Raw genomic sequence first — 14,063 nt, forward strand, 5'->3', positions numbered from 1 at the left:
TGGCTTTCTCCTCCAAATGAAAAAAAGTTAACTTCTACTACTTCTTATTCTTCTTCTTTGCCGCCTTCTCTCGTTTCTCTTCCATGACGGCATTGTCATATAGGTTTTGACAACAGCGGATGTTCTACCTGAAGCCATCACTATTCCTTGTACGGAATATGTGTACCCTATCTGTCTGCGTCTAGAGTACATCTCATGTACAAGGTGTGAGAACGTTTTGTAAATGTCTGCTTAGCGTGTATCTGAATCGGGTCGTGAGTACGAGCCCTGTATTCACCTAGTCGGATGTGAGAAAACCCTCTAAAACCGATGTCCAGGTGGACGTCGTTAAGCTACGAGGGGTATTCGGTCCGGAGGATGCTAAGTTCACCGGACTTGGATACGATGTGACGTCATTATGACGTATACACGCTACATCGAAAACGATAGAAACCGTATATCGACTATTCGCCTTTTGTGAACTTTCGAGAGGTTGTGACAGGGTAGCGCTGTGCTCTGCGCCATTCGTTTGTGAACAGTAGACTCCAAAGCTGAACTGAGTATATGATGACCAAACACATTGGTTCTCCGAGTAAGAGACCTTTACTGGTGCCATCTTCTGCAAGCTGCATCCAGCAAAAGTAACGAGCCTTCTGCATAGTTTAAGGTATCCGCTCATGTTGTGATGCAATTCGTATTTTGCATAATCTTGTCTTAGCAAATTATACTGCTGACATAAACCACATTGACATGGCCAGGTACATGCGAAAACTATTGTGGTTGTATACATGACATAATATACAGTACGTCTGGTTTATCATACCACCATGGAATGCTTTGACACTGCATTCAATCATTTCATACGTCAATCAGTACTAGACACTAACCTTTGGTTAAGATTACATTGAGAAATCCACTTCCCCTCGTATTTCATCTCCGGTCGACGATTTTTCTTCAACAATGCCTCATATTTTTCTTTTTAAGTTCGAAATTCAATCATTCTACACACCAGTCATTACTGGACACTAAGGTACCTGTCTCCGCGGTCTGAGTGTAAAATTACTTGGAATTATGGTTGATAAGACTATCTTGGGATGGACATATAAATTACTTAGCTAACGAACTTGCACGAGTTCTCTTTCAACTATATAAATTAAGAAAAAAAAGTCAGCAAGAGTATGCTGCTACAATCTAATATGTACTGACAAGACCAATACTAAAATGTTGATAATAAATAAATATTATTTTCGGCGTAAGCATTCAATACAACAATCACACAATCTAATCTGGTCGGGACATAAGAAGACTTCACTTTTTTACGAAACGTGTTGTCCGTGGTGTTTTCAAGGCCACGGTCGGGAATATTTCTATTAATATCCAGCTCTTTTACTTTTATTTTGGAGAAATACATATACGCTGCCACACTGAGCTGTTTTCAGAATCGCACGTGTCAAAACAAACAACTAGCTGACGACAGTTTAGAATCTCGAACGTTCGTAAACGTCGATAGATGGGTTAATCGACTAAAGCGTATATACGTCGTCATGACGTCACATCATATCCAGTTTGGGTGAACTTAGCATCCTCCATTCGGTCCGGGGCAGGTCCGCCTCCCCGAACCTCAGAAGCGGCGCGTTAACGCGCTCAGCCATTCGGGCGGATTGTTAATGTTCTAGGTATTCCCTTTTTCTCGTGCTGTTCGAGAGTGGAACGGTCGGGAAATTGTCTGAAAGAAGTTCCACAACCCTCTGCCAAACATTAAAGTGCGAGTCATGTAAACATAGATGTGGTTAAATTGGCTGCAATCCATATTATCTTGTTGGGCGCAGTGGTAGTTGAATGTAGACAATGAAGGAAAGCACAGCAGTCGATCACGAAATCCGTCGGTTTATTACAGCAGATCTAGATTTCATCTGTCACATGATCGTTTTCAGTGCATATAACAACAGGCGACTTTACAGTAGGTCTATTCATTCCATTCCATATTTGGCTAATTAGTCCGGAAGTTTCGCTTAGCAAATATTATTAGTTGACGTAGAGCATACAGGAGGCTAACATGAACTCAGTGTTAGGCTCCTGTATGCTGTACGTAAACTATTGTTGTTCACTATGTAACTCTTTGGAACTAATGGCACCTGTTTTTATATGCACTGAAGAGACTGGGTGACAGTTATTGAACTATACGAAAACAACGTAAATAAATTACAAACTACGACGTGCACACACTTTATTGAACATGTAAACGTCACTACAGATATTCGGATTGAGGTTATGACATGTTCGTTAAGCATGCCATCATTGGCGATGATGTGGCGGAGAGGAATAGCGAAATTCTACATGTCCCGCTGAAGTGTCTGAACACCGATGCTCTCGATTACCATCTAAATGGTTGTTCCAGCTCAGCAATAGTTTTGGGTTATTCCCGTACACCTTGTCTTCAATGTAGCCCCATAAAAAGGATTCGCACGTGTTCAGATCCAGAGAATATGGCGGGCCATTCGAGGCTCATGCCAGTGGCCTCTGGGTACCTCGGAGCCAGAATGCGGTCCCGAAAGTGCGTCTCCAGGAGACCACTGTCCTGCCTCCATGGGGTCGAGCTCAGACTTCCATCAACCACATCTTGTCGAAATCGGTTTAACTTTGGATAAGGGGGATGAAATAATCTTCCGCCTCTAAACCAAACCATATTTACATACTAATTCTCATCATGCCCCGCGACCGACCGTGCAGTTTGGTCGTCCTAACGCAAATCGTTTAGAAGTTGTGACGATTTTATTTTATATAGTTCAATTATTATCCATTGTAACTATGTGATAGTGGGAAATATGTATCTGATGTAAACGTTCGGTTGCTGTTTTCTTCTTCATTGTGTAGATGTGACTGTTGTCATAAGACAGTTAAAGAATATCATCGCATTCTCGACTGACAATGTCATTTCTTCCCAAATGTGTAACATTTACAGACGCTCCTTACGACAAGCCTCCATAGAAGAGGGCTGGCGATCGACCTTCAATTCTGCGGTTACCAACCAACCTACGCAATGTTTAATCATTGCGACCAATGCGCCGGTAACTTTGAGGTGCAAAATTTTTATATTTGATTCCTACACGGACACTTCCATTCGTTATCCTCTTTCTCCTGATAACAACACTCTTCTGCTAAGTGCTGATTCCCGGCACGACTTCTGTCAGTAACATGAAGTATGAAATAATTATGCACCGAACGTCAGCAGTCACTAAAGACGCGTTTAAATCGCGCGAAGCAGCCTCGCAAGCTAAGCACCGCGTAGTGTAAACGCAGTTCCCACCGCGATACCTGTTGCTCGAGGCTGACCGCAGTTGGGTTTTAGGCGTGCGTCAAGGAGACTTTGCTTCTCTGGTTTCGGTTACGTAAATGTCGTTACTTGTTGCACGCGAGACAATGAATCAGGGAAACAGCATCTGCCCCATCGAACTGTACAAAAAAGGAGAAGGAGAAAGTCTATGCCAATCAAGCAAAAAAGGGAGGATGCATGGAAGTAGATGAGCACGACGTTTCAGCAGTCTCTCGCAATACTGAAATAAAAAATTAACACTCTATTGGGGTGATACGGAAGCAAAGGATCGGAGGACAACAAGACTAGGGTTACTCTCAAAGCTAAGCAAATTACGTAATCTCCAGGGTGTTCCAAAATTGACGATCGTTTAAAAAAAACTCGCTTTATGCATTTCTTTGGTAAATAGTTTTTAAAAAATACTGTTCAGCTTCCTCTGCAAGCCTATGCGGCGGGCTTCAGCAAAACTTGCTTTATTCCACGCTTAAAGAACAGGGAATACAGTCCGTTTTTGCAGAACATGCCTTACACATGTGTGGAGGTATTTTCAAAACTCGCTTTACGCTACTTAGCTTGCCCTGCTCAAGTCGTTAGAGGTGTCCCTGAATATATACTCTGAAGACACTGTAAAAGTTGTCTTTGACATACAAAAAATCGATCTCTGCCAAAGCTCTCTATTGGAGAAGTCTTTTGTGCACGACAGGCATGGTTCTACAACCTGACTGTGGTGGTAGAACAACCAAAACAAGGTACTGGTAACATTTCTCACTATACTTGGTGTGAAACAGAAGATGGAAGAGGTGCAAATGAAGCCGTATCGCCACTACAACATTTTTGCCTAACGGGTTCCAGATACTTGATATTCCTGCATGCGGTCTGTCGGACTTAGTGGAAGATTTGCCACTGTCATTCCATCAGCAGATGTGTTTGCAACATGATGTCGCACTCGCGCATTTTGCACGTGGCGTCCGCGAACGTGTCAACCATACCACGCTACCAAAATTTAACTCCTCGAGTTTTTCTTGTGGGGCCATATGAAGAGTCTTGTGTAGTCCAAGCCCAAGAAATCTTTAACGGGATTTGTGAAGCACCTTCACACGTGTGCACACTTACATTTCACAGCTGTGTATTCACCCAACCCCTCCCCCTTCAAGAAAAAAAAGGTTTTAGCAAACCAAACCCACTTGTTGCACAACAACACATACAGGCGTGTCAGTTCAGTGTCACTTCGAAGAAACGCGGACCATTATGTGGATGTTGACTGGTAACAAGTATTATCCAGAGGCGTTTGCCAAGAGATCTCGAAACTTCGTCATTGATCATGAAACTAACATGAGTTACCAACTTCCACCATAGCCCAGGTCTTCAGCACCCTTAGGAGAATGTTTGCCATTACGAAACAACTGCATTTCTACCACCGTATTTACGTAGTCATATCGTAAGAAAGAATAACTCACATTTTATTTACTGAAAAGAAAATTATGAACTTCCGTGTGTCTAGCGGATACGAAAGAAATAAATCTCTTACATATCCTTTCTCTCTCTCTCTCTCTCTCTCTCTCTCTCCTTTTCTACCCCCTCCTCCTCCTCCTCCTCCCCCCTCCTCTCCATCCCCGATGTTATTTGATTCGTATGTAAACAAGCAGTAAAGGAAACCAAGAAAAAAAATGGAAACCTAATTATAGTTCAGGGAACAGAAATAAAAAAAATTGACTGTTTCAGTGTCACCAGCAAACCTTAAAGCATCGCAAAGGACTTGGAAGATCAGTTCAACGGAATGGGTAGTGTCTTGACAAGAGCTTACAAGATGATCATCATCACAAGTAAAACAAGGGTAATGGAATGTAGTCTAATTAAAGCAGACAGTGCCGAATAAATTAAGAGGATGTGCCAAAAAGCAGTGCTTCTCAAATTTTTATGTGAAAACGGTTAACGCTTTTTAAATAAAACAACTGTTATTAGCGTTCTACATCTTTATTCTTCGTCTACGTATTAAGAAAGGTGTAAGACAAGACTGTAGCCTTTCGCCCCTACTCTTCAATCTGTACATCGAGGAAGCAATGATGGAAATAAGAGAGGTTCAGGAGTGGAATTAAAATACAATGTGAAAGGATATCAATGATACGATTCGCTGATGACATTGCTATCCTGAGTGAAAGTGAAGAAGAATTAAATGATCTGCTCAACGGAATGAACAGTCTAATGTGTACACAGTATGGTTTGAGAGTAAATCGGAGAAAGACGAAGGTAATGAGAAGTAGTAGAAATGAGAACAGCGAGAAACTTAACATCAGGATTGATGGTCACGAAGTCAATGAAGTTAAGGAACTCTGCTACCTAGGCAGTAAAATAACCAATGACGGACGGAGCAAGGAGGACATCAAAAGCAGACTCGCTATGGCAAAAAAGGCATTTCTGGCCAAGAGAAGTCTACTAATATCAAATACCGGCCTTAATTTGAGGAAGAAATTTCTGAGGATGTACGTCTGGAGTACAGCATTGTATGGTAGTGAAACATGGACTGTGGGAAAACCGGAACAGAAGAGAATCGAAGCATTTGAGATGTGGTGCTATAGACGAATGTTGAAAATTAGGTGGACTGATAAGGTAAGGAATGAGGAGGTTCTACGCAGAATCGGAGAGGAAAGGAATATGTGGAAAACACTGATAAGGAGAAGGGACAGGATGATAGGACATCTGCTAAGACATGAGGGAATGACTTCCATTGTACTAGAGGGAGCTGTAGGGGGCAAAAACTGTAGAGGAAGACAGAGATCGGAATACGTCAAGCAAATAATTGAGGACGTAGGTTGCGGGTGCTACTCTGAGATGAAGAGGTTAGCACAGGAAAGGAATTCGTGGCGGGCCGCATCAAACCAGTCAGGAGACTGATGACAAAAAGAAAAAAAAAAATATTTGCAGCGCTCTCCCGCTAGAGGGCCTGGAGTTGATCCTTGTAACATAGCGGTGTGTGACGTAACTATGTCGGTGCATGAGAAACAGCCTGCTGTAATAGTTACACGTTCGAAGACTTTGTCCACACATGGAGCACCCTCCCCATTGTTATAACGACGCCAGGTCACACACGGGCGCTGCGACATCTGCAACAATCCGAGCCTTGGGTAAACTGTCATCGATCATCCTCCATACAGTCCCGAATTGGCCCCACCCGATTTTCATCACTTTCCAAAAGTTAAAGAACGTCATCGAGAACTCTGCTTTAATAGTGATGAAGCGGTGCAAGCAAAAGTGAGGTTGTAACTACGTCAACGAAGTTAAACCTTCTACAGTGCCCTCCTGTTGGGAGAAATGTACTCGTCGCCACGGTGACTACGTTGAGAAATAAATATGTAGACATGAAGAAAAAAATTTGTAATGTTGATAAAAGTTTTATTCAAAAAGCTTAATGAGCTTCCACAAAAAAAAAATTGGAGGCATTACTTTTCCGCACGCCCTCGTAGCTTAGGAAATGACACACCAAAAGGAGTGTTGGGGCAGCAAAACAATAACATTGACGACGGTCGAAGTAGAGAGGATATAAAATGCAACAGCAATAAAAGCCTCCTGAAAAAGAGTAGTTCCTGACATCGAATATAAATTTAAATGTTTGGAAATCTTTTCTGAAGGTATTAGTCTGGAGTATATCCTTGTACGGAAGTGAAACTGTGACAATAAGCGGTTCATAGAATAAGAGAAGCTTTCGAAATCTGGCGGTACGGAAGAATGCGGAAGATCGTGTTGGCAGATCTGATTACTAATAAGCAGGTACTGAATCGGATTTGGAGAAAAGAAATTTATGGCACAATTTGACCAGAAGAAGGGATCCGTTTATAGAAATATTCTGAGAAATCAAATGATCAGTTTAGCATTGAACGGAAGTGTCGAGTTGTAGAGGGAGAGCAAGGCTGAAATATAGTAAACAATTTCAAATGGATGTAAGTTGCACTAGTTGGACAGAGGCAAATAGGCTTGCAGAGTATAGATTATCTTTGAGAGCTGCATCAGAGAAGTCTTCGGATTGAAAACGACAGCAGTAGCGGTCATACGAGTAAAGCCTGTGGTCACTGCGAAGCAACGAGTTTGTTTCGATCTTATTACACCTTCAAAAGAAAAGCTCCAGAAAATGTGAGGAACTGAGTGATAACTATAAGGATACATAGCAAGGGAGAATAGTAGTATGGTTTCAGAGCAGGGGTAAACACGGGCTGTATTGTAAATGCTTACTAAAAGTCCAGAGAGAGAGAGAGAGAGAGAGAGAGAGAGAGAGAGAGAGAGAGAGAGCGCATTGAAAAGGAAGTTATGTTTTTAACAATTTGGAGAAAAACTTTCGGTAGTTTCAGGTGCAACACATATTTAAAAAAAAAAAAAAAAAAAAAAAAAAACGCGGCGTTGAGGGAGAAAGAATTTATTAAACAGTGTCAGAGTTTGTGGAGAACTAACGGAGCGAACAGTCAGTTAGTGATGTTGCTTTTCATCTTTGCTGTTAGCATCTCTAGAACAGATCGTAAGAGGGCACGGATGGAGCGGGCGGAGTGTGTAGGAACCAAACGTTCTCATATATACGATATGCTGACAGTGCGCTGATGTTAGCGGAATCTAAGGAGTTTCTCAACGAAATGGCGGAAGACGGAAATAAGAAATTCGAAGAACTCGAATTGGAAATAAATACAAAAAAGACAAAATCATGATACTAGAATGAAAATGAGTGACTGGCAAAATCATGATAGAAGGAAAACAACTAGAGCGGGTACCAGAATTAAAGTACTTGGAGGGGGGAGGGTGAATTGTAACTGGGAACCTAAAATGTGACATAGAAGAAAGATCGAGAATAGCGATAGTCAAGGAAGCCTTAAAAAATTAAATTGCGATGTGGGGGCACGGAATAAAAATCAGAGGAAGAGATTGGTCTAGTGCTGTGTATGACGCAGAGACGTTAACATAGCGATAAGAACGTTGGAGGTATTGGAAATATGGGTAAAATTGGGAAGACATGGTTAGGGACAAGGAGATGTTGAGGAATTTGTGAGAACAGAAACACATATAAGGAAAAGAAAGCGACATTGACTAGGCCACATATTGAGACGCCAGGAAAGGAAAGGGATGGCAGAGAGGGGGACGAAGAAATCAACTGACTGACACTGTCAGGGAGGAAAACGGGAATTACACGGAGTTGAGGAGAGAAACACGAGACGGGAAGAGATGGGTGGCAAATACAGTACCACGTCTAGACCTGTCGCAAGGGACAGTCACAACTGATGGTGGGGGTGGTGTCAGCACATAGCAGCCCCACGTGAAAGCGGCCAACGTCCCGTAAGCGGAAGTAGGCCCGCAGCCCATAGCTTTCCGGAAGCTCTTCGTTTACCCAGGCAGGCAGGCAGGCAGACACACACAGACAGACAGACAAGACAGACAGAGCAGGGCTGGCTGCTACATGGGGAGCCAACCAGCCGCCAACAGAGTTCGGCGGTCGTGGCCTGATGCAAGGGGGCGCTTCACCAGGGTCCTTCAACTACCACGTCGAAAATATGAAACTACGTAATTAATTATGTGTACGTTTGCAGTCCCGGTATACATTGAAATACTCGCGCCTCAGTACTGCAGCAGCCCGCTAAAGCAACAAAAGCAGAACGACTCAGCCCAACCATGAAGTGGAGTGTCGTGCGGTAATTGGTTTCCAGCAGCAGCGGAAGTGTTGCGGCTGTGTTAGTCCGCTCAAGATGACTTATTTAGCCGCCTGAATTGGCCTGATACATGTCCAACATTTCCGCTCTGTCGGAAACGAATTAACATTTTTTATTGTCTCCTCTTGCGATGGTCTTAAGATACTGTGACACGGGAAGTTCATTGTGTAATGGGACTGCGGACATATAACAACAAACAAATAAATACGTAACAATATATTTTAGAAGTAATAATTAAAATTGCGACCATCTCTGGCGTATACCAGCTGCGCGCCCGTCCTTGGCAGCGGAAGTTGAAGAAGGGTCTGTGCCTACCGTCGCTTTTCAGCCGCTGATGTACCATGGATACATGGACGTCTATATGTGATTACTCTGCTATTCGCAATAAAGCGGCTGGCAGAGGGTTCAGTGAACAACTTTCAAGCTGTCTCTCTACCGTTCCACCCCCGAACGGCGCGCGGGAAAAACGAGCACTTAAATTTTTCTGTGCGTGCCCCGATTTCTCTTACTTTATCGTGATGATCATTTCTCCCTATGTAGGTGGGTGCCAACAGAATGTTTTCGCAATTGGAGGAGAAAACTGGTGATTGAAATTTCATGAGAATGCCTTTGCTTTAATGATTGACAATCCAATTCACGTATCATGTATGTGCCACTATCTCCCCTACTTCGCGATAATACAAAACGAGCCGCCCTTCTTTGTATTTTTTCGATGTCATCAGTCAGTCCCACCTGATGCGGATCCCACACCGCACAACAATACTCCAGAATAGGCCGGACAAGCGTGGTGTAAGCACATTTCAAGTGTTCTGTCAATGAATCGTAGTCTTTGGTTCGCTCTACCCACAACATAATCTACGTGATCGTTCCAATTTAGGTTATTTGTAATTGTAATCCTAAGTATACAGTTGATTTACAGTCTTCAGATTTGTGTGACCTATCACGTAATCGAAATTTAGTGGATTTCTTGTAATACTCATGTAGATAACTTCACATTTTTCTTTATTCAGGGTCAATTCCCACTTTCCGCACCATACAGATATCTAAATCATTTTGCAATTCGTTTTGGTCATCTGATGACTTTACAAGACGGTAAATGACAGCATCATCTGCAGACAACATAAGACGGCTACTAAGATTGTCTCCTATATCGTTAATATAGATCAGGAACAATAGAGGGCCTATAACACTTTCTTGGGGAACGCCGGATATTCTGTTTTACTCGATGGCTTTTATTACTGCGAACTGAGGCCTTTCTGACAGGAAATCGCGAATGCAGTCGCACAACTGAGGCAATACTCCGTAGGCACGCAGTTCGGTTAGAAGACGCTTGTGAGGGACGCTGTCGAAAGCCTTCTGGAAATCTAAAAACATGGAATCAATTTGACATCCCCTGTCGATAAGCACTCATTACTTCAAGAGTATAAAGAGCTAGTTGTGTTTCGCAAGAACGATATTTTCTGAATCCGTGCTGACTGTGTGTCAATAAATCGTTTTCTTCGAGGTACTTGATAATGTTCGAATACAGTATATGTTCCAAAACCCTACTGCAAATCGACGTTAGTGATATGGACCTGTAATTCAGCGGATTACTCCTACTTCCATTTTTGGGTATTTGTGTTACTTGAGTAATTTTCCAGTCTTCAGGTACGGATCTTCCTGTGAGCGACTGGTTGTATATACTTGCTAAATATGGAGCTATTGTATCAGCATACTCTGAGAGGAACCTGACTGGTATACAGTCTGGACCGGAGGCCTTGCCTTTATTATGTGATTTAAGCTGCTTTGCGACACCGAGGATATCTACTTCTGTGTTTCTCATCTTGGCAGCTGTTCTTGATTGGAATTCAGGAATATTTACTTCGTCTTCTTTGGTGAAAGATTTTTGGAGTACAGTGTGTAATAACTCTGCTTTAGTGGCACTGTCATCAGTGACTTCACCCTTGCTATCGCGCAATGAAGGTATTGATTGCGTCTTGCCACTGGTGTGCTTTATGTATGTCCAGAATCTGTTTGGGTTATCTGCCAGATTTCGAGACAAGAGTTTCGTTATGGAAATTATTAAAAGCATCTCGCATTGAAGTACGCGCTGTATTTCGAACTTCTGTAAAACTTTGTCAGTCTTGGGGATGTTGCGTTCTTTTAAATTTGCCATGCTTTTTCGCTGCTTCTGCAACAGCGATCTGACTCGTTTTGTGTACCATGGAGATCAGTACCATCACTTATTTATTTATGTTGTATATTTGTCTCAATTGCTGTCGATTCTATCTGTTTGAAATCATTCCACAACTTTTCTACGCTTACATGAACAGATCGAAAGGAATGAAGACTGTCTCGTAAAACGGCGTTAAGAGCATTTTATCAGCTTTTTTAGATATACTTTGTGTTTATTTATGGTAGTTGTAGGTGTTACGATATTCAGCCTAACAGCAACTGCCTTGTGATCACTAATCCCCATGTTCGTCTTGATACTCACTATTTTTCCAGGATTATTTGTTGCTAAGAGGTAGAGTATGCTTTCGCAACCATTTACGCTTCGACTGGGCTCATGAACTAATTGTTCAAAATAATTATCTGAGAAAGCATTCAGTACAATTTCAGATGGTTTTATGCCTGTCGTCGGCTTTAAACGTGTAATTTTTTCAGCATATCGAGGGTAGATTCCAGTCACCACCTACTACAATTGTATGAGTGGGATACCTATTTGAAACGACTCAAGTTTTCTTCGAACTGTTCAGAAACTGTATCTTCTGAGTCAGGGGGTCGGTAAAACGATCCAGTTAATAGTTTAGTCAGATTGTCAAATATAACCACTACACATACTATTTCGCAGGAACTATCTACTTCAATTTCACTACAAGGCAAACTACTTCTGACAGCAATAAATACTCCGCCACCAACTGTATTTAATCTATCCTTTCTGAACACTGTTTGGCCGTTAGGAAAGACGTCGACTGAACTTATTTCCGGCTTTAGCCAGCTAAGCCCAGTCCCCTCCACACAGCCCCGCTACCCGTGTAGCTGCTTCCTGAGTGTAGTGGACTTCTGACCTATTAAGCGGAACCCGGAAACCCACCACCCGATGGTCATAGCCATACACGAAGCGATACCGCGAAAATTGATCCCTTTATTGAACACTTCATCTGCTTAGTGCTCTAGGTCTTCCGTTATCTCTCTCTTGTATCTGGCCGTTTAATTCTTCTGTCTAGAACTATTATCAAGTACCGTACCGTATCGAACCGAAAGATGAGTGCACTTGTTGGTGAGATGGTGCACTCGATTAATCTGTGTGGTATGATGAAGTCACAACGTTATACAATCTTTTATCATAAGAACATCACATATCGCCACATTGTTTCTCTGGTTTTGTTTCACAAGATTTAAAATAATCAGTTACACCAAGAGGCGGTTGGGGAAATTGAAAGTGTACCGCTGGCAGTGCTACTGCCGGCTGAGCTATCCAGTTATGATTAATCATTCGGGAGGGCAAGTTCAACATACTATTCTGGAGAGCTGTGCCTCACTCAGAGTCGAAAAGTAGGAGAAGAGGTACTGGCAAATTAAGGCTCTTAAGGACAGTCGTGTGAGTCGCGCATGGCCCGCGAACAAGGTTCGGATTCGAATCCGGGAGCGGTACAAAGTTCTAATTAGACAGGGTTTTTTAGACCAGTGCATTACTTGACTGACAAAAAGGATTCGAACATACTAAAAATTAACCGCTAATGTGTGAGTAGCTCGCACCGAATTTGTTAGAAATGACACTGTAATTTCGTGAAGTTTGCAGCCAGACTACATCGGTATCTTGGTACGATATTTCAGCTGACAACCATTCAGCCACCTACAAGTGAATAAAACTCATTTGAAGTGTGCTTAACGGTTGTCGACCAAAATATTGTGGCAAGATGTTAAACCGCGTCCGGCTGCAAGCCGGAAACCTCACGGAATACTCATTAGTCCGAGAAAACTTTAAGAATGTGTGCATGATTATTGTTTTCTTTCCGCAACTGGCCATATTAGGCCATTTTCGTGTGGCAGCTGACGCATGCGAGGCCATCGACCACAGCATTTGGTGAGCAAACATAAAACTTAAGACAAGTAGTCCCGTGTTCATTGGCGGAAATGTTGTCAGTTCAGAAATTTTGTATGACAGTGGTACCTGCCCGAAGGAGAACAATAGGAAAAAAAAACAATAGAATTTGTTAGAACGAGTACGTTAACCTGTATCCGAATGATCGTCAGAAACAAACTTAACGTCTGAAGATGCCCGTGATACGACAGCTTTTGTTCTCGCCATATGTAAACGACGTGTCCGGCAGTGTGAAGAGCAAACTTACGTTGTTTGCTGAAGATACTATTGTCTACAGGAAAATTGAGTAAATCGTGAGAAACTCAGAACCACTCGTACAAAGTTTCCGTTATGTATTGTCACAACATTCCTTTTGAAGAAGTAAGAACCTCTACGTCAAGGAGAGGTTACGTGATGTTCCTAGAGTACAGGTCACTAGTGGACCGCCGCAGAGATCGCTTTTCTCACAATGCAAGACGACTTTCAAATGGGTAGCTGACGCGAGTAGCAGAATCGATTACAGTTGAAATGCGTTCACTGGTATTGAAAGCTTTCTGGTGGCTATCAGCTTCAGACAGGTGGGTCTGACGTATGAATAAATAAGTGATTTCAAACTCAGTTCCACACAACATTTCAAAGATAGTTAACTCCACGCGTCACTTCTGGTTTCGTAGCTGTAGGCTCCCAGAACAAAGTGTTGTCTGCTGGTTACGTTCTCAACAATCAGAAATCAATCGTCAAATTCTATAGATTCAATTACTCCCATCAACCACCGCGACGAATGTATCCTTGGAGTGCGCGGGTAGTGTCTAGGTCTAGACGATACGTCACGGGGCGCTGTGAGGCGATGCGAAGGTACAGTCTCGGTTCTAGGACGGCGTAAGTGAGACACGTGGATTTACAGTGAGAATCCCTATCGAGTGTGTCTCTCGGATTCTTCTTGATTACTACGGAAGGGGGGGGGTGATCAATTTGGGGTGGTTCAACATAGAAATGGTTGAACGGAGTTCTTAAACATGATCTT

At 42.6% G+C, this 14,063-nt stretch overlaps 1 protein-coding gene across 5 annotated transcripts in view; it reads left to right on the forward strand.

Moving 5' to 3' along the window:
- The window catches only part of LOC124787762 (formin-like protein), a 453,708-nt gene that overhangs the window by 310,688 nt on the left and 128,957 nt on the right, over positions 1–14,063 (forward strand). The window lies entirely within an intron of this gene.

This window comes from Schistocerca piceifrons, chromosome 3 (assembly GCF_021461385.2).
Source record: "Schistocerca piceifrons isolate TAMUIC-IGC-003096 chromosome 3, iqSchPice1.1, whole genome shotgun sequence".
Classification (NCBI taxonomy): domain Eukaryota; kingdom Metazoa; phylum Arthropoda; class Insecta; order Orthoptera; family Acrididae; genus Schistocerca; species Schistocerca piceifrons.